Source organism: Mesocricetus auratus, unplaced genomic scaffold (assembly GCF_017639785.1).
Source record: "Mesocricetus auratus isolate SY011 unplaced genomic scaffold, BCM_Maur_2.0 Super-Scaffold_100011, whole genome shotgun sequence".
Taxonomy (NCBI): Eukaryota; Metazoa; Chordata; class Mammalia; order Rodentia; family Cricetidae; genus Mesocricetus; species Mesocricetus auratus.
In genome coordinates, this window is record NW_024429195.1 from 58,113,981 (window position 1) to 58,135,379 (window position 21,399).

Below are 21,399 nucleotides of genomic sequence, written 5' to 3' on the forward strand. Positions count from 1 at the left end.
CCTCATAGTTATTTCATGAATGGAATGACATGTGGTGGGACTTACTGGACTATTTGTATCATCCAAGAACCAGAATGTTACTTTGAAACAAGTATAAGTCAGACCTCCTGTTGACCAGAATCCTCAGTGCTGCACAGTGCTTTCTTTACCCTATAAGGCTTAAGTTTTTAAGTATCTCAATTTGCCAGAGTGCTATGTCTAAGTATGGCAATCTTTGTTTTTAACCAGTTTTGCTAAGAACCAGAAAGAGTAGAGCCGATTAGAAAAACAAAACAAAGCACAAAACTAGAAGACACATAGATAATTGTCTTCATTAGGGTTTTTATTGCTGTGAAGAGACACCAAGACCACCACAACTCTTATAAAGAAAACATTTAATTGAGGTGGCTCGTTTACAGCTTCAGAGGTTCAGTCCATTTATGATCAATGATGGGGAGCATGGCGGCATGCAGGCAGATGTGGTGCTGGAGTTGAGAGTGCTACATCTGGACTCAGAAGCAACAGGAAGTTGACCGACTGTCACACTGAGGGAATCTTGAGAAACAGAGACCTCAAAGCCTGCCCTCACAGTGACACACTTCCTCCAAAAAGGCCTTCTAACAGTGTCACTCCCTTTGGGTGCCATTTTCTTTCAAACCAACACAGAGGCATTGGCTGCTTTGAAAATGCTGATACTCAGGTTATGCTTTCCATTACCGACACGGTGGAGTTGCAGAAAGCCCTGTGTGTGGAGACAGTGTAGCCATTCTGAAGTTTAAGTAAGCATCAAGGAGATAATAGCATCATTATATCATTATTATATCGAACTGTATTGAATATATAATTATATCAAAGATATAATTTAATAAAATAGTGTTAATCCTATTTAAAAAATAAAATTATAACGAAAGGGGGAACCTGAATACAGTTGAATTAATCCATAGCAGCAGCAGCAGAAAGAGATGAAATTTAACTTTCATTTATTAAGATGTAATTTATACTGAGACAGAGTTTCACATTTCCCAGACAGCCTCACACTCACCATGTAGCTGAGGTTGATCTTGAAAGGGATTACATATCGTGCACTAATGCTCTCTTCCGTGTTCAGGTATTCTATGCCGGGTTTGCTGTGAAATTGAAGTGCATGTAAGAAAATCCATCTACTCTATGAAACCTTACACTTGTGGAAAAATTCAATTTAGTTCATGCAGTGTAATATTTCTGCAGGCACACCTAAGTTCCCCAGAGATGAGGTCCTTGTTCTCATTAGATACTGGCCCGAGTTAACCACTTGGGACTGTTCTATTAAATTGCCACCAGAAATTTACATGCAGCTATTTCTGCTTTCTGCTACTGTTATTAAAAATCTACTAGTGTTATTAGAAATCAATATCTACTTTGTATGAATGTGTTTGCAACAGCAATGAAAGTTTTTCTTCCTCAAGTGGAGTTCTTTAAGAAAATGATCCCAGTTATCTGTGTATGGCTATTTTATTCATCGTCTCTGAACTTGCAATCCTTAGTTTCCCAGTCATCATCTGTGTATGACTATTTTATTCATTGTCATTGCGCTTGAATCTTTAATTTCTTCCATCACCATTCTATCTCCTACCCCAGATCCCCTCCATTTGAAACACTGTGGGTTTATATACTAGTCTCATACTCCAAATTGGAAAGGGGAGGGAAGGTCCCTGGGCTTATTTTTCTTTTGAAGACATGAGGATGTGGCCTCCTTTTTATTGGTAGAGACTCTTTTGGAAGATAAGTGAGGAAAATGAGTGAATAAAAAAATCTAAATATCTCTAATAGTGATTAGAAGGGGAACTCTGCAAAGAATTATAGATGGAGAAGAAGCTGACCTCTATGGAGGCACAGACTATGCAAATGCTCTTCAGTAGTTAGCCTCTAATGGAATGTCATACCTCCACTAACATGCTAAGCAGCATTCTGAAGAAATTCCTAACACTGGGTTTAAGTTGGGACAATTATTATAAATGTCGTAGACTCAGTAAATCCAGTCACCTCGGGCATTTCCCTTTCTGCTGTCATTGCCAACTGCTATTGATTTCTACTAATGGAAACTGCTATTGATTTCCAACAATGGAATACTATAAACTTCAAGTCAAAGCAGCATCAAATGCTCTCCATCTTGTGTCTTCAAGTGTTAAAAACTGTGATGCCCACAAGCTGTTCTGAGTTTATATCCTTCATGTGGGATGGGGGAATGAAACTCAGGGCTTCCTGTATGCTATTCAAGTGCTCTATCAACTGAGGTATATCCCAGGCACTGGTCTTCCTCTAATTATGACATCACATCATCACATTAAATGAATCCCATGCTGTTAATTCAGATACCTATGTAGCAGAATGTATGAATGTATGAAGTTATAACATTCTGAAAATACTCACTGGGAAGAAACCAAAAACAATGGCCCTCAAGAGCTGCTCTCTTGCGGATGCATTTGCAGTTACTGGGAGATTTAAGCAACTTAGAAAACAGCAATATATATATATGTCATCACAATATTCTCTTGACACTTTCTGAATTGATATGCTGATGTTTTGTTCCTTCTAAATTTATAAATGAAATACCCTTTTCTTTTTCTAAATGAAGAATCTACTTATTTTGAGGTTGGATGTTTGGACACTATTTTGACTTCTAAGCATGCTGCTGATTAAATATTTCACTGAGGAAGTGTCAATCATCTTTATGAATTTTACTTCTTGTAACTTTAGTGCCTAATATGAAAGCTTAAGGTGCAATTTATTCTTGAATAGTATTCCACAGTAATTTTTATGACATTTCTTAATTTGTTTTTCTCCACCTCTAGTAGAGCAAGACTACCAGTGTTGAACATGTGTACAAATTTGTATGGAATAAAGCCTAGATAAATGAAAACTATAGGTTGAATAGTGAAATAACCTAGGATGACAGATTAGGGAAAATTGGGGTTTCATACTTTTCTCTTCATAAAGAAATCATACTTGGTACTATAATTTCCCTCTAATCAGTTGAAATATACTTCTATTCCACAATGTGAGTTTCAATAAAAGTTTGTTTAACTCAGAAATATAAAACATTAAGGGAAATACAAAATATTATATTTTAGCACAATTCTACATAATATCTATCCACCTAGAATGTTTATATATGATTTAGGTACTAATAAAAATTTAATAAGATTTTTATTGCATGCCATAGGATCATTTCTTACCCAATCTTCAGGAATAAAGAGTTTACATAATTAATCAGAAATTTGGTGATATTGTCATTTAATGTGGCCTGAAAGTTTTGCAAATAATTTAAAATCTAGTGAAGATTAAGAGAATAACACAAGGTTTTCTTTAAAGAAGATAGATTACCCTACTTACGTGTATGAATGTTTTTCTGCACACACATACACACACATATGTGCAGCATTGCGTGCTTGTGTGTACAGCATGTGCATGCTTGTACATACACATAACATTAAATATTTTATTTTAAAAGTAGCATTTAATAAATAATACTATTAGTAATAGTAATAAAAGTTTCAAAGGCCCCGTTGTCAAGGACAACTCTAGTCTTTTACAGACCTAATAACATAGTTTGAAATACACGAGGTATGACTGACAAAAGGTTAAAAAAAAGTCTATCCCCAAATAAAAATAGCATGTCTAGCATATACCGCACACGAATATGTGCATACACAGAAAAGGCATGTAGAGTCAGTAAATGCTACTGGGCAGTATAAAGAACCACACTGTCAATTCACGCAGCCACATGAAGGATTGCAGTGACAAGTTGAGAGCTGACTTCACAGAACAGAAGGATATGCAGCATTTGCCAATTTCCGTGATGGAAATGTTCTCTCCTAGACCCACCTTAAACTGAGAAGGAAAAAAGGTGGTTGACTCTTCTAGTATTGATGGAACTGGCTTAAGCATCACTAGGCGAATCTTGCAGACATTTTAGAAGCAAAACAGACTATTGGCCGACAGCATTGTAACTAGTAAAGTCTCTGTGTGTTATCTGGGACTGATGCAGCTCTGTGGCCTGGCTGGTGGGAAGAAGAGTTATCATTACATCAGATAGACACAAAAGAGAAATCTTGCACAATTTCACATGTATGATGTTCTATAAAACTAACTTAAAATGAGAAGAAATCAGAAGAATGGTCACATCTGGGGAAGCAATGTAGGCACACCCCAGGAACAAGTGGATTTTCTTGGGAGATGAAAATGTTCTGTTATATGGTGCTAAGGGAGTCTGTGGGTATCTCCATCTTTCAAAGGTGTACACTTTCAAAGCATATAAATGTTACCCCCAGAAAATGAACTATAGATTCAGTGTTAAAGAATAAGCACTGGGTGGTCAGCCCTAAATGGAGCACCTCTATCTACACCCCATCTTCATCACGGATCAGAGAACATCATAGAAGAGAAGATAGAATGAACACAAGAGCTGAAAGATGAGTAGGGTTGCTATGGGGTGCTGTCTCCTGAATATGACATAGATATGACAGTAATGAAGTCACATCAGTTGTAGTTGCCTGTACAAGACCTGCGCTAGATGGGGTCATCCAAAATTCCCATGTAGATCTCCAGGCCCCTCCCCTTAATGAGAGGCTGCTGGCAGTTGATTGCTGCTGTGGTCCAGGGTGGGTTTCCCATGCTCTGGTAGTGGTCCCACACCCATACACATGGGCAGCACTAGTTGGATTCACCTCAATATCAGAAGGATGACCGAAGAAGAAGAAGAAGAAGAAGAAGAAGAAGAAGAAGAAGAAGAAGAAGAAGAAGAAGAAGAAGAAGAAGAAGAAACAAGTTGAAGGTTGCTAGAGAGGATACAATGGGAGTTGGAGGGAAGAAATGGGGGCGTTATATGGTAATACTTCATTGGACACATGTATGAAATTCTCAAGGTATAAAGAAGAGAAAATGAACCATAGGGAAAAAAACAACAAAACCAACCAATTTGGAGAGAACATAGGAAAGGAAGAAAGTTGATAATAGTGGGAATCATGTTATTCTGTTTACTTTGTGTATATGCACACATATATACACATATACACAAAGTATTTGTATATATAATATATACATATAAATATACATATATGTTTGAAATTTTTATGTGTAGGTGTGCATCGGCTGACTATGTGACTACACACCACTTGAACTCCTAGTGCCTGCAGAAGCTAGAAGATGGTATCTGACCCCTAAAACTGGAGTTACAAATGATTTTGAATCACTATGAGAGTGCTGGGAAATGAACCCAATCCTCTGGAAGATCACCCAGTGCTGATCTTAAACACGGAGTCACCTCTCCAGGTCCGTGTGTGTGTGTGTGTGTGTGTGTGTGTGTGTGTGTGTGTGTGTGTGTGTACAGGGGTGTGAAAACCAAAGAGGATGCAGGGTCTGCTGGAGCTGGAGTTAGGCAGCTAGGAGTCACCTGATGTGTGTACTGGAAACTAAACTTGGGTCTTCTGCAAGAACAGCAAGTGCTTTTAACCCTGGAGAAGCTTCCATGAAACTAAACCCCTCCTCACTCCCAAGAGCTGAGGAAGCCAGAAAAGAATGCATAATATCATTAATTAACATGAAGTTCAATAAAGCTAATAAAAAACACTAAGGGTAGTCAACTTGGCAGAGGTAGCTAGCTTGCTGGGAAAACACAAGAGTGTTACACCCACAGGAAGGGCTTTCATCCTGGAAATGGAAACTTCAGAGGGATAATCTTGTGCACTCCTATGAATAGTAGAAAAGAAGAAAAAACTGGGCACAGCTCTATTTATCTGTTTATCTAGCTGAGTGCACCTTAGACAAAGGCTTGTTGTCACTGGTATTGTTTTCCTTTCTGGGGAGGAAGTTAGAATATGAATAAAGAATGATGGTTTTTGTTCAGTAAGGGACTCAGGTCAGCTATTCTGGCCAATGGATACCCTTAGGTGGATAACCGTGTGCTCTCCTTTAGCCCTTTAAAAGTCAAGACAGCAGGACACAATAACAACTCCATGACTGACAGGTCCACGGAACACCTGTGCCGACAGCCAGGGGCTTCTGTTCCTCTTATGTGAACCTTTGGAAAAATCTCAACAAGTGTTTCTCAACCTTCCTAAAGCTACAATCCTTTAATACACTTAGTTCTTCATGCTGTGGTGATCCCCCCAAACATGAGATTATTTTCATTGCTACTTCATAACTATAATTTTGCTACTGCTATGAATCACAATATTCCCATATCTTGGGAGATAGAGGTTTGTCAAGGGGGTCATGACCCACAGGTTGAGAACCACTAATCTAGGCACCTCTCTCAGTTAAGAAGACTTAACTGCACACACAGTAATAGAAAGAGCAACTGTTTCTGCGGGTTTTAATGTGCATGTTGTATCTCATTTGCAGTTCCCAACAATGCCAAGGTGAGAGAGGAGCTGTTAGCATCCACATTGTCAAAAATATTTTTAAAAAATGAGACTCAGAATAAATAGCCCCAGACTGTCCAGCTAGAACTAGAGGAAAGCCTGAATTCCAACCTGGGTAGCCTGACTCCGGAATTTAAAGTTCTAACCACCAGTAAGTCAATGGACCATCACTGGGGCGGGGCAGTAGCTCTGAAGTGCAACCATTCTTCTTATAGATGGTTTTGGACAAAAAGCAAAGAGTGTGGCTTGCTGGTTTGGGGCCAGACTTGGCCAAGAGATTCAATACCTCTAAAGGATGATGAGAAGAAACAGCTTGTGATCGCCAGAGTAAAGCAGAGACAATTTATTTCCACAGGATTTACAACCAAAACGCTCATCAACGGTGATGCATATTATTGGGTGAAGAGAGGGAAGATGGAGTGGGGAGTGAAGCCGGAACTTTTTCATTCTTTTTATTTTAGAACATAGCCATTTTGCCTCTGCTTTCGTGATTTTGCTGCTTGCGACAGACATAAGCTACCAGAACTTAAATACCTATGTATACACTGGAACAATTTATTTTACCACTTTGCTGTTAATTTTTGCAAACCTAGACACATTTTCCTCCTGTCCCTAAGACAAATGAACTATTGATACAAGCAAATACAAATGTGTGCACATGAGTGTTCATCCAGACAGAATATACATGTGTAGCTTTATCTTTGGAAAATGCAGACTTCTGACAAGGTCAGAAAGAACCGACGATCATATTAGAGCTGTGGCTATTAAACATGATGCTATCAGGCGCCTAGAGACACAATTATAAGAATAAATATTCCATTGTGACAGAAATTCCTTGTCTATTGTTTACTGTCTTGACACTTTTAACCCCATGATCAAATATAGCAAAATCATTATATGAGGGTAAAAGCGTGATCAGACACATGACCATGAGTAGGTCCCTAAATTTTGATCTTAAGATAGCAGAGCTGGTGTCAAGGCTCTGACTGAACTCCCCTTGTGTCTCACATAAGTCTCTCACGAGACACAGCTGAGGTTAGAATACAAGGAAAGAGGCTAAGCACGCGGTCATTCAAATCCTCACCCCGTTTCCCTAGTCTGCACGGAGCTACCCAATGAATGGTAGAGGATGGGCTAACGGGGGCATCTGGCATCTCAGAGTTTCAGAGTCACCAGACCCTAGGGGTCTGTATTCCACATGTCTGTAACGCTAAAGCTGAGGTGATAAATCTTGCAAAAAAAAAGTCTCGGTTGAGTAGCAATAAGAAAGGCATCTGGGTAGCTCGTACAGGAAGCTCCAGCTGACTGAAAATAAGTGCGCTCTGTGTTCCTCAACAGCTGCAACAACAGCAGGCTGCAGCTCGACAGAGCAAGCTGAGCTGCGGTCCTGGAATTTCCCGAAATGAAATCCCAGAGCTGCGTACGCTGACCTTCAGCACAGTTGACTCCTTAAAAAACGTAAGAGATGACACATCCCAAAGCACACTAAACTTTTACAACGGCAGCTCAGGGGAAAAAAAAATTCTAAGCAAAAGTTGGAAACCTGCGTGGGGATGCCCTTGCAATGCTGGAAGAACACTATGGGTGACTTGGCCGCCTTCTGTTTGGGAAACAAACAAAGAGATGGTTTAAGAGTCAGATATGCCAGGGCTGCCGTGGAATGCACAGTTTGCTGGAAGAAGATTTATCTGCCCATTATAAACAGGCTGCCTACCCAATAGGACCCACTTCTGTGTAGCAGTCAGGCTTCTGGGGACATAAAACAGAACACACTGAGCTGTGTTTTAGAAAGGCTGATCTAAAATAAAAATGAACTCAGCAGGGGAAAGAGATTAAAAGGCTTAGAAAAATACCCATTAACAAATGCAGTGTAAATAGAAAGTTGGGCTCTTCTTCTATAACATCATAGCGTCTTACTAACATTTTCTGGGGAGCTGAAGAATTTTCCCAGTGGGAAAATCTTGTAAGTGGTACCATCACCTCCTGGGCAAGTGCCTGAAGACACACCTTAAAGGCTTTCTTTAAAGTAGGCCTCCCATGTTGAAAGAGGGGAGACTCTAGGTATAGCCCCTAGATGACCCACTGCTAGGACAATAGGACTCCATATGTTGGATGCTGTGGCAGCTAGAGATGCATATCCTGGGTAAGGCACCTTTAAAAGAAAAACTGTGGTGGTATCAAGTCCCTTGACCCTCAGATTCTTATAATATATACCTAAGTGATTTTGTGACCTGTCATTTTTACAAGCTTGAAAGAAATAATAGCTGCCATGAGGCAATCAGGCAGGAATTGGATGGAAATGGAATTCACCAAAATAATTCAGTTGGGAAAGATCTTTAAGCCATATTGACTTAGCTTGCTTCCTTCCTTCCTTTAAGATTTATTCTCTTCTCTCTCTCTCTCTCTGTCTCTCTGTCTCTCTGTCTCTCTGTCTCTGTCTCTGTCTCTCTGTCTCTCTCTCTCTCTCTCTCTCTCTCTCTCTCTCTCTCTCTCTCTCTCTCTCTCTCTCTCTCTCTCTCTCTCTCTCTGTGTGCTCACTCATGAGAATTCATACACAGCTGCCGGCCAAGTTGAGAAGAGAACAGCAGACCTCTGGAGCTGAATTTCCAGGCAGTTTTGAGTCACCTGCCGTGGCTGCTAGAAGCTGAACTCAGGTCTTCTGCAAGAGTAGCAGGTGTTTCTGACCACTAAAATATTCATCTCTCCTCTCTCCTGCCCTATGCTTGGATTTCCTAAGTCGATTTGGGAACCTGTACTTGTTGCAATGAAATGATGAGTACAAAAGCAGAGATAATAGGCGTTCCCCATCCCAAGTTCACTGTCTGTGACATAATGATGTGAAAAACTGTTGGACACTGAGTACAACATAAATCAGGGAATGGCATAACTCGAAAGCTGTCTGTGATAAGTGTCTTGATGTCTCATTCTCTCATAAATTCACCTAGTAACTCCTGACCCCAACACTGACAAATGGACTCGGCTGTGTTTCGAGATCTGTGTTCTCAGTCTTCGTGTTGCTGATTGCAGTGTCTCAAACAGCTGGCTGTACTCTGCTTCTGGAACTGTCTTCTCTGTTCCTACTCTAGAAACATCTGTCTCAGGAGCTATCCCTTTTTACTGTCCCTTCATCTGTCATTCACCCCACCCCTAAACATCCAAGGGCCTTGGTAGGAGAGCTCAGTACTTCATCAGCTTATGGAAAACAATAACTAAATTATGTACAATTTAGGTATCCTGGGGGAATCATTTCCTAACACGGAGCTCTCCGAGCACCCACATCTGAAAACATGCACTTCCTCCGGAAGTCTCCAGAACAGCAGCTTGCTTCTCCTTGCTTTCCCTGTGTGGGGAACGTAGAACAAACCACCGTCAGGAAGCCTTCATCTGAGTAAACACTGAAACTTCACCGAAGAGTGCCCACAGAACTTGAGGACACAAGGGCTTGCCAAAGCTTAAACGATGACTGTAGTGGGTGGACTAAGAAAAGGCTGTCCCGGGTGACTGTGTCAGGGTGGCTCGTGTGCAGGGGAAGTCGGATTAGACACCTGTGCAGAGACCAGTGGGGAAGCTGCATTGCATACCGAGTTCATTGTAGCTTTGCACTGCATGCTGTGAATGAAGCCAAGAAAGTGAACATGCAGTAATATCCATACGCTGTTTATAGGTGATTTTCTACATTTCTAGTCCATAGAATTCATTTCCACTAAGCAGAGCAAATAAATACTTTCTGACCTACTCTCATTCTTCAGCTCAAAGAGCTTATTGACAACATGAGTAGAAGGCCTTGATGCCTGAATATCAACAGAGTTTGGGCTCCTTCCCGGAGGATGAACAAAGAAAATAATATTTGTGTGTTCCTTGCAGCACGTTAGACATTGTTTCTAGATACTTTCACATCTCTCCATTCAAGCATTCTGTCTCACGAGACACACTATTCAATCCTCCTATACAGTGGATATTAATGCCTTGTCTTCTGGCCACAGAGGTCAAGGAACCAGTATTCAAACCCATTCCCTCTATTTCTATAGCTAATTTTTCTTCTCTACCCCACACTATTTACTCCAATTCTACAAATTGCATAAACAGGGACCCCAAGAGGTTGAAATTCGCCTAAAGTTACAAAACCAACATTCGGCAAAGCTAAACCTCAAATTCCGATTTTGCAATCCCATCTTCATTCCACTATGCAACAGCACTACCGTGTTTCCATCTAAATCAGGAAGAGAGTGGGAAGGAAGGAGACATCAGAAGGAGAGTCTGGGATCCTAATCTTTATGCTGGACAGGACTGAGCTTCACACACAGGAGAAAAGAGCAGACTTCAGAACATCCATTCCCTTGTGTGTCTATAGCCTTGAGTAGGTGACTTGGACCCATCCCAGGATGAGGCTCACATTAAAGTTGGAACCGTTGTAGTTATTTTCATGGGCAAGAGATCATCAATAATTTGATCAGGACCAGGGTTCCCATCTATCTGAACATCCTCTGTTCCACAGCCAAACGGCAAAGCTTCCTCTACCCAGCCAAATGAACAACTCACCCTTTCGGGCAGAAGTAGGACCTGGTAAGAAATCATGGGTCAGCACACTTGTTTTCACTGCTAGGCCAACAAAAGCAAGCTCATGCCTATGGCTGGTGAACCTGAACCACTCACTAGCCTCATGTTCTATTTAAAGGACAGCCCTCTACAGCCAGCCAATGAGCAAGCAACATGTACTTCACCCAGGCATTCTACCAGCTGCCAACCTGCTTAGGGTGTGTGATCCAACCTTTAGGCCAATAAGAAGGATACATTCTCAGTGTAGCCCCCAGAATGATAGCATGTCCTTCCTGGCCCCTCCCATTCCCTTAGAGGCAGAGTTCCCTGGGAATCACACTTGATCCAGCTTGAGATAACATAACAGGTGAATTTCACACCTGATCATACCCAAATGTGACTTACACCTTGCCTTCAAAAACATTGAGTTCAGACAATTTTCCTAATGCTTTGATTTTTTTAAGTGAGTTATTTCATAGACGTTTTAGTTTTGTTTTTTATAGAGGAACTAAGGTTTGGAACTAATAGGACCTCTATTAGACTGGAAAGGTCGTTCTGTCTTCAGCTCTTACAACAATAAAAATATGTCAAGGAATGAAAGTCCTCCCATAGGATGGAGGGAATGATACATGAAGCCTTCACTTCTGTGGTTATAAAAATCACAGGTGACATTTTTCCCAGAAAACTGGGACATTCTGGTACAGCAAATACTATGCAAAACTGTTTTCGCTGGGAGAGCAGAGCTAGGAGTGTGACACACCCTTTTGCAGGCCTTCAGTTGGAGAAGAAAGGCAGCTTTGTGGGCAGTTTGCTTGCTGGTAAATCTGCTTAGACTGACTCATCCTGTTACCCTACCAAAACAGCCACTCTCTGGAAGATTGGCTGCCTCTTGGGGTAGGTTTCCTGACAACAGAGAATAGCAAACTCCTGAATTCTTTTTCACACCTGGAATCTAAAGGTTTTTTTTTCCCCCAAAAAATATCCATTAGTTATCTGCTCCAGGTCTGACAGTGTTAGGTTTGAAAGCCTAAAGTGTAAGACCTTTGCCTTTTCTCACTGGATATGTTTGCACTGGACACGGCTCCTTCAGAACCATGGGCAATCTCCTTCTCCAGAAGGCCCTGTTGTCCAGGCCAATACTCCAAATGCTAATGGGAACTGCCCATCCAAACCGTCTGTCTTTCTACCTTTCTACTATGGGGTTGATATATATGACTCTCTAGCTGTCTTCTGCCACCTTGCAATGCTATGCGAGCAATGGTGCCCAGTGATACCCAAAAAGTCACCAGTTCTGTGTTACAGCCACAGAAATGAACCAGTGTATAAACAAAGGAAAGGAGGCACCGCCCATCTGTGGTGCCAATAGTTTAGTCTAGTCATACCTTAAAAGGTCCCAAAGTACAGAGGCATGTATGTGTCGACGTTAAACGTTGAGTCCGGTGCATTAGTCACCTACTTACTAAGTAAACACTCCCCCGTTTAGCATTTGGTACATGTAACCCTGCTAAACAGTGCCTTGTTCCTCACTGCTAGAGGTCAGTCAGACAAATTTGTTTGCGCATCGTGGATCACAGTCCGGGTGTTTTCTTTAATTGCAGAGAAGTGATGGCTTGAGTCAGGACAAGGGTCTGTTGGCTCAGTGTAAAAGGGCAGCCCTCTCTCCTGGAATGTGGAAATTGAAGTTAGCTCGGTCTCTAATTGAATCAGATCAACCACTACAACGGAGTTATCTGCTTACAAGAAAGTCTTGCTCCTTCAGCCGTGTGGCAGGAGTCAGGGACCCTGCTTGGGGCATCTCTGAAACAGGCTTATTCCACTAAGGAAAGAGAGGAGTTTCTTGGCAAGGCTAAGCTGTGAAGTGAATCTGGGAATGAGCATGGGAGATGTACATTGGATGGGGGAAAGAGGGAGGTGAGCATCATCTACCCATATCCAAAGTCTCCTCCACTGATTTTCTTCCAAGATCCCCATTTTCTTTTGTTAGATAATCAAACATAGGGGCCGTTACTAAGACTAGTGCTTGAAAATTAAAGCTGGAAATAGAGCCAAATCAACGTTGTTTTGTGGAATTTACCTACTTGTAAATAAGGTTTACCAGTAGTACAGTTTTCACTCACACTATATAGCTCTCTGTGTGGTGTGACAATATACAGGCTTCTAGAAATGTTCTCTGCCATAAGGTGGATAGTTTAACACATTGAGGTCAAGTACAATTACTTCTCATTTTAATTTCTGCAGCATTAATACCTGATCAACATCCCAGGCGTTTCTTCGGCGTTCATAGACAACAAGCTGATACTCTGTAGATACACTTACTGTTTAGACTATCTACCTTAGCAAAGGGTCAATAGGAAAGACTAGGGAATTTCCAGTCACAGCTCACTTCTCACCTTTGTTTGGGTATGTTTTGGGTCACAGCAAACTTCCCTTTCAGCTTTAGCCTTTCTGTGTGTAAATGCAACCGAAAGCCTGTCACTTTTCCATAGCGTCACTTGTATTTCCTGTCCTGACAGCCTTACCTTGAGACTGGGCCAGTTCTTAAGGGTATAGTAAGTCAAAGCCCAAGTTGAACAACGCTTCACAGGCTGTCCTGGTGCCCTTTTCTAATGAAAGAGCTTCTATTTACCTTGACTCATGGTTCCAGGAGCCTAGAATAACTCTTGCTACTGCTTCGGCTAATACTCAACAACTCCTTTTTCAGATCGCTTAAATGTTAAACAAATGCCATCTGTAATTAACTGAAAATTATCAAATGCCAGATTTGTAGCATTGGAAGCCAGTCTCTTTTCAGTTTTTTTGAAAAGGTGGTTGTTTCAGAAAACAGAAAGGAAATAATAAAGGAACAGTGCTCCCTCTTATCCCTTCTCCCTCCCCTTCCTCCTCCAGATCTTAATGAACCCTTCCCATTGGGAGTTTCCTGGCACTGAGTTGTTGACCATCTGAAACTTCAAAGCTATAGAAGGAAGAAATGTGTGGAAACTGTCTTTTCAACTTGTTTGCTGAGTGTGTCTCGGTTTCTACATTTATAGGATGAGAATAATAGACTTTGTACAACATGGAAAATGTTTCTGAGCAATATTTGATATGATTACAAAACCAAAGTAATATTACAAAAGTGCACCAGACACCATGTGCAACCATGGAGAGTAGAGTACCCGTCACCTCTGGTCACACTGGAACGGGAGCCATAGCTGGGCAGAAGTCTGTCTGCTGCCTTTGACTGCAGCGCTGGTCCTGTTGCCCCGTACATGCCTCCTGCCTGCTCCCACAGCCACCACTCCTTGTCCCTTTCCTCCGATTACATTCTCATAACTGCTCTGCTAGCCTCCAGCTCTGACTAGTACATGGGTTTCCTTTCCTATTCTTTCTTCCTGGCTACAGGGAACTTGCCAATGCTACCTCGTTCATCTTTGAGAAAAAGTTTTCTTTGCCATTGAAAATTACTCTCTCTCTCTCTCTCTCTCTCTCTCTCTCTCTCTCTCTCTCTCTCTCTCTCTCTCTCTCTCTCTCTCTCTCTCTCTCTCCCTGTTCAGAAAGCTTGAGAGGTAGAAATAGGTTGGATGACTACTTATTTGAAGTTTTGCTTTATCTAGTGCTGAGTTCTAATCAAAGCCAGTTACTCTTATCCATCAACTTTTCTCCTTACTCTGCAAAGCCAGCATTCACACAAGTGCTAAATATATCAGTGGCTGTTATTTTTGTGTGTGCGTGTACATATGGGGTGTTTTATGTGTTAGTATTCAGGCATCTGTATTGGCTTGCCTTTGGGGTTCTGACAGGATATGCCTCAGCTGCCACCACTAAAAGCACCACCTGTGCACATCCACTATGTTCCCTTTTAAAGCGGTCCTGCCCACCTCCCATCTCTCTCTCTCTCTGTCTCTGTCTCTCTGTCTCTCTCTGTCTCTCTCTCTACATATATATATGTATATATATATATCCTTGTCTGTCTCTCTGTGTGTGTTCCTTTCTTTTTTCCTCTCTCTCTCTCTCTCTGCTTCTCTCCTTGTCTCTCTGCCCCCCTCTCTTTTCTCTTCTGCTGCTCCTGTTTCTAGAGGCCAGTCTCCCCACTCCCCTGCCTCCTTTTTTCCATCCACTTTCCCCTAATAACCCCTCCGACATGTGCTCTGTCATATGGTATCTTTCTCTCTTGCACCACTTTTTAAATTTTTTTATTTAAATTAGAAACAAGCTTGCTTCATATGTCAATCCCAGCTCCCTTCCCTCCTCCCATGCCCCCCAGCCCCCCCCATCCCCACTCCATTCCCCAGAGAGGGTGAGTCTCTCCATGGGGGATCTCCAGAGTCTGTCATTTCATTCAGGGCAAGTATCCAGGCCAAGAGAGTATCCTTCTTTGTGGGATGGGCATGCAAAGTCCATTGTGTGCCAAAGCCCCCTAGGTTACCTAGGCCTCCTCATTGACACCCACTTTCAGGGGGTCTGGATTAGTCCCATTCTGGCCTCTCAGCCACCAGTCTGGGGTCCAAGATCTCCCCCTTGTTCAGGTCAGCTGCTTCTCTGGGTTAAACCAGCCCAGTCTTGACCCCTTTGCTCATCACTCCTCCCTCTCTGTCACTGGGTTCCAGGACTTCAGTTCAGTGTTTATCTGTGGGTGTCTGCCTCTGCTTCCATCTGTCACTGGATAGAGGTTCTAGGATGGCATATAAGGTAGTGTCAAAGTCATCAAGGAGAGGCATTGGAGGTAGTTTCTTCACTATAGCTTAGTTTGCCAGTTGGTGTCATCCTTGTAGATCTATGGAAATCTCACTAGTGCCAAATCTCTCCTCAATCCTAAAATGACTCCCTCTATTATGGTATCTCTCTTCCCTGCTCTCCTCTATTCTTCCCCCGACTCAGCCTTCCTGCTCCCCCATGTCCTCCTCTCCCCGCCTCTTCTCCTCCTCTCTTCCCCCGCCCCCAACTCCCTCTCTCCCCCCATGCTCCCAATCTGTTCAGGAGATCTTGCCTCATTCCTCTTCTCTGGGTTACCATGCATATCTCTCTCAGGGTCCTTCCTGTTTCCCAGTCTCTCTGGCAGTGGGATTGTAGGCTGAGACTCCCCTGATCCATGCCTAAAATCCATATATGAGTGAGTACATACCATGCTTGTCTTTTTGTGACTGAGTTATCTAACTCAGGATGGTTTCTTCTAGTGCTGTCCATTTGCCGGCAAATTTCAAGATTTCATTGTTTTTTTTTCTGCTAAGTAGTACTCCATTGTGTAGATGTACCACATTTTCTCTATCCACTCTTCAGTTGAGGGGCATCTAGGTTGCTTCCAGGTTCTGGCTATTACAAATAATGCTGCTATAAACATAGTAGAACTGACATCCTTGTTGTATGAATGTGCGTCTTTTGGATATATGCCTAAGAGTGGAATTGCTGGGTCTTGTGGTAGACTGATTCCCATTTTCCTGAGCAATCTTCATACTGATTTCCATAGTGGCTGTATGAGTTGGCACTCCCATCAACAGTGGAGGAGTGTTCCCCTTTCATTACAACGGCATGAATGTGTGTGTTGGTGTGCATGCAAGAGTGTGTGTGTGTGTGTGTGTGTGTGTGTGTGTGTGTAGGTCAGAGTTCTGTTGTTTTGAGTATTTTATTTGTAACAATTCATTTACTTTTCACCAAAATTCCAGAAACAGAAGGTGGGGATGGTTATATCAATGATGATTTCCATTGAACAGTAGCAGAATCTGAGCCTGCAGGAGCCATCGTCTCTCAAATGGTTAAGATGCAATCACTGACCTATCATGACTGACTCTTCCCCTTCTATTATCCACACTACCTCTCCCAAGTTTGCCGACAGGAAGTCCTCCACACTGAGAAAACTTCAAATAAGAGTAATTCCCTCAGACCCACATCATCGACTCCACCTGACCAGTACCATCCTTGGGACTACATTATTCTACACAGCTCTAGACCAATGAACCAACATGGTGTACCTTCTGCACTCTGGTCAGAGCCTCAGACAAGAGCTTCAATCAACATTAGAACTTCAATCAAACATCTATCAACAGAGACTAAATACAAATGAGACTTTCGTTACACTAACATTTTCTTCCTACAGGATCCCATGAGGTTGTCATCCCATTTCAGCAGGAAGTAATTTTGAGAATAATATGCCCCCTTTCCCTACTGTTGATATTGCAGAACCGTTTACACCTGTTAGTGTTAGTTTTCAATTATTTTAGGGTTGGGATTGGAAGGAGGTGTTCAGACTTGGGCATCTCTTTCAAATAAGCTTAGGTTTAGATGGGACAGATATGCTTAGGATAGGATATGGGTAGAGTATAATTTGTTTATCATCTTCTATGTATATATGCTTTATATATGTTTGAGACATTTTGTTTATTGACACAATTTAGTTTTGTTTTAAGTCTAAATCTCTTCTTTAGACTAAAAGGGGAATTGTAGGGGGTGAATTTATATATCCGTAAGTGCTGACCACTCCCCTGTGGGTGTGTTCACAGGGTAAATAGAGCAAAGGGGAGGAGACTCTTTCTCTTTGGGTTTCGGTTTCCACCTGAAGAGCAGTATGCGGACCTTTGGTTCTCAGCTTTTTTGGCTTTTCATGTAAGTGATTTCTCTTTCAATAAATATCATAGGACATCCCTAAATTTGTGTAATTTAATATTTCTGCATCATGAGGATATCATTATTTTCTTGTCTGCAGACACACGGTCCATCAGAGAACTCTCTGCCTAAGTTTCTAACTGGGAGAGTATATGCTACCTCAGTAGGAAGGAAACACACTTTATGTTTTTAGATTTAACTGGTGAAGCCCTTCGTCTTCTTGGCCAGTTCTCACGGCAGTGATTTCCCGCTTGATTGACGTGCAGCCTGATGACGGGGTGAGTTGGATAACTTGGGTATACATCCAGACTGTTTCATTTTCTTGGCGTCAGACTATAGGTGCTAAAGTAGCACTGCAGAAGCTTCATTTCCTAGGTTGTAAGATGGGATATTTGCCATTGCTGCATGATGTCAGAGCTAATAACACAATCCATATAACTGTGGAACAAGGTCCTTGTCAACTATTAAGTACTCAGTCATCGTTACCAGTGTTAACAACAAACAAGAGCCTGTGGTATTGGCCATGGTGGAGCCAAAAGGCTGAAATTACATCATTAGGAGGAAAAAGATATTAAAGAATGAAGCTCATTAAAAGGAACATGATTTGGAATACAAAGCTTAGTTAGAACAGAACACCATTGCATAGGTGGACTTGTACTGATGCATTAACAGGAAAATGTGCCAAGTGTGCTGGTTTGATTGAAAATAGCCTCTATAGGCTCATACAGTTGAGTGGTTAACCACAGGGAGCAGAAGAGTTTGGGAAGGATTAGGAGGTCTGGCCTTGTTGGAGGAAGTATGTCACTGGAGGTCAGCTTGGACCTTTCAAAGTCTACACTAGTTTCACTCTCTCTGTCTGTTTTTCTCTCTCTCTCTGCCTGCTGCCTTAACAGCTGAAAGTTTTCAGCTACTGCTCTAGTGTGATGCCTGTTTGCTTCCTGCCATGATGATAATAGACTAATCTTCTATAGCAATATGCAAGCCCCAATTAAATGCTTTATTTTATGAGTTGCCTCATTCAAGGTATCTCTTCACAGCAATATGACAGTAACCAAGGCATTGAGCAAGCCTGAAAACCTAAGTTTGGATCTCTGGGACCAATCTAATTTAATAATAATAAAAACAATAATAGAAACAAAAAAGAGTAATTCCCTCTAGAATCTACCTAATAGAAACTAACTGTTAGGAAAAATACCTGCAAAGAAAATACTTTGTCTTTCCCTTCCTATTCTATGAGGTCATCCTTCTCTAGTGCAAAGATCATCTTTGAAATCCAACAAAGAATTTATTTTAAAGACTTTTCCTAGATGAACATGGAGAGACATACCTGAGATCCCAGCTGGAGGATTCAGAGTTCAAAGTTATTCTTAACTACATAGTGAGACTGAATCCAACCTGGGCTATGTAGGTCTAGCATAACAACAAAAACCAATCGGCAAACAAATCCTTCAGGTCACAAATCCTGAGGGCACTATTGACTTACTGCAAATCCACTGTCCGTCAAGCAGAGTATGTGTCTACCTCTGACTAAACAAGTGGAGGTTCCCGAAAGGAATGATAATACAGATATTCTAAAACAAGTTTTCTGTCAGGGCTATAGCATAACTCAGTAATGGAGCCCTTGCTTAAAATGTTCAATGCCTTTAGTTTGATTGCCTGCAAAATAAATGCATGCATGCATGCATAAATATGTGTATGTATATGCATGTATATATGTTTCATGGCATATTAACCTTTAAATATTTCTTATTTTCTCTATCAGAGGATGACTAAAGTGACGAAATTGTCACATGAATACCAATTATTCCACCCTAACAATGTTTATACTCAGAAAATAGAAAAGTAAGAGCCGAATGTTGAGGTACCCATCATTTTGAAAAGCAGAGTCCTCTCCATAGCCGAAATCCGTATCATGTTGCATCCTAACTCCTTGCCTTGTGGGGACAGCAAAGCTTAGCACTGAAATACTGGCTGGGATCAAATACCAACTGTGACCTTTGGCAGTTTACTTCATGTCTCCTCTTTAGTCCCAACCTCTGTAAAATGGGAAAAATAATAATGCCTGCCTTTGTAAGGATTTAAAAGCTATTAAATGCAATACATTTTCAACAGGACTGGCCACAGAGTAAGCTTTTAGTCAATGTTTTCTGTCTGACACTCTTGTTAGAAGCAAATCCAATCCTGTTGAGGACTCACAGTCCAAAGAGCAGACATACCCGGATGCTGGTGACTGGTACATCACTTCATCTCATCTGGCTCTCCTCAAGCATGGGTGCAGATTTCTTTCACTAGACTCTGTGCTACTCACAATAGCATACTACATTTACTATATTATATCTCAAAATATATAAAAGTAATATAATCCAGGAACCCACCTGTGTTTGCCTTCCCAGCATTAGATTCCCAAGTGCCTATGGTTCTGCTCAACTTTTTACATGGGTCCTGGGGATCAAACTCATGTCCTTATGCTTGCAAAGCAACCAATCTATGATGGAGTCATTGCCTCAGTTCACAATTGCTTTGTTTCTAATCATGGTAAAACACTAATGTCTTCAGACCTGTCAAGTTCCAAGCCCCAGTTACTTTATTTTCCTCCCTTCCAGTTCTAGGAATTGAACATTGTGTATCTAGTCAATATAATGAGCTCCATTATATTCCCTCCCCCAATATATTCCAAAACATGGCACAGACTGAACATGACAAGTGTACATCTTTATCAAAATTCATTTTCTCTTCCTTGTCACTTTCTATTCAAATTCTATTCCCTGGTGAATCGGAGTAATAATATAACATGTTTATTGAGTATTTCCTGAGTGTTGGATGCTGTATGGAACATGAAAAATGAAACATTTAATCCTATGTGATAAGCACTGCCATTACCATGTTTCACAGAAGCTCAGAGAGATGCAGTCATTTGACCAGGATGGTCCAGTTAGTCTGAATAAGGAAATGAGGGCTCGGAGCTGGTTTTGCTGTAACAAAGGAGCTTTCAGACAGCGATTCTAGGTCTGGTGCAGTGTCCTTTCCTATGAAATATAGAACCTGAGTCCTAAGGATTGGACCTAATCCCCAAAGAGATGCTTCATCAGCACATACTGAGAACAAAATCCCCATGGAATGAACAAAGTGGGGCCCAGTACAGCCAGCAAGCTAAAATAGCAGTCTGTGGTAATAATACACCTGTCTTCCAGTCCATTGCATCTGCTGTGCCACTGTGAATAACACATCCCAGTGCATGCCAGTCAGCTAGCCCAGCGCCAGAGGACCAACAAAATAGAAACCCATCCGTGACTCCATATTACTTAACTTGAATGATCTATGAAGATAGCCAAACTTTCCATGGAGTTTGGTTATCAATGGTTGCAAGACTCTACAGGATTGTGTCTCTGAGCTTTTGGGATAATTAATTTCAGGACCAAGGAAGCAAAATCCCATGAGATATGCAAGCGAGATGTGAGATCTAACTGCATCCCAGTGTCCGAAGCAACCATGGCTTCAATAACGACTATTTACCGCCTGCAGGTCCAGACCTCTTGTTCCTCTTGTCTAGCCTTGGGCAATTCCAGTTTACTCAAAGCAGAATCGCATAAGTACATCTGAAAATATATTTGTGTGATAGGCAGGTGGAAGATCCAAGCACACTGTCATTTATTGGAAGTTTTCAGACCTCATAAAGAAGGACCAGAGACAACCAGGCGTGATGATACACGCCTATAGCCCAAGCATTTGGTTAGGGAGAGCATTGAGAAAGGAGGGATCTCAAGCTCATGGCCACCCCAGGCTATCTAATGAGATGCTGTTTCACAAAACTGGAAATGCAGGCCAGAGGTAGAGCACTTGCCTGCCATGCACATGGCCCTGGTTCAATACCCAGCAAGGCACAGAAGGTGGGGTTGGGGGGGGGGAG

The 21,399-nt window shown here is 41.7% G+C and overlaps 1 long non-coding RNA gene across 1 annotated transcript; it reads right to left on the reverse strand.

Annotated features, from left to right (window-relative positions):
* Nucleotides 1-552: 552 nt before the first annotated feature.
* LOC121143286 lies at nucleotides 553-11,005 on the reverse strand. The gene is made up of 3 exons (XR_005880491.1): nucleotides 10,920-11,005; nucleotides 1,022-1,106; nucleotides 553-721 (listed from the first exon to the last, which is right to left on the reverse strand). It is a non-coding gene; the product is annotated as an uncharacterized LOC121143286 (long non-coding RNA).
* Nucleotides 11,006-21,399: the final 10,394 nt, after the last annotated feature.